The sequence below is a fragment of the Montipora capricornis genome, chromosome 9 (assembly GCF_036669925.1).
Source record: "Montipora capricornis isolate CH-2021 chromosome 9, ASM3666992v2, whole genome shotgun sequence".
NCBI classification, from domain to species: Eukaryota; Metazoa; Cnidaria; class Anthozoa; order Scleractinia; family Acroporidae; genus Montipora; species Montipora capricornis.
This window is the reverse complement of record NC_090891.1, coordinates 50,741,037-50,741,578: the sequence shown is the minus strand read 5'-3', so window position 1 is coordinate 50,741,578 and position 542 is coordinate 50,741,037.

The following is a 542-nucleotide window of genomic DNA, read 5'->3' as shown; positions in this document are numbered from 1 at the left end:
CAGCTACGTCACTTGCTAGCCCAAAGGAGGTTTCCGCTTAACAAAATGGATTTCGAATGCCTATGATGTCATCCAGTCAGTCCCGGCGTCTGAGAGAGCCGGATCTGTCAGAGAGCTTGATCTTGAGAACTTGCCTATTGAGCCTTCCCTCAGCATTCAGTGGGATGTCCAGTCAGATCGATTCTGTGCCAAGATTGTTGTGAAGGACCGACCCCCAAGGAGGAGGGGTATTCTCTCTGTCATAAGCTCAATTTATGACCCTCTAGGGTTCATTGCCCCTTTGATTCTGCCTGTGAAAGCAATCTGCGTGATCTGTGCCGGAAAGGATTAGATTGGGATTACAGAACTCCACATGAAGATTTAGTGCGTTGGCGAGATTGGTTGAAGGAACTTCGGAAACTTGAACAGTTCACCGTTGAACATTGTTTAAAACCCAAGAACTTTGGCCGTATAGTGTCTGGCCAACTTCACCATTTCTCAGGGGAAGGATATGGTGCTGTTTCATACCTTTTGAGTCGTCAATGAAGCTTAAGATGGCCATT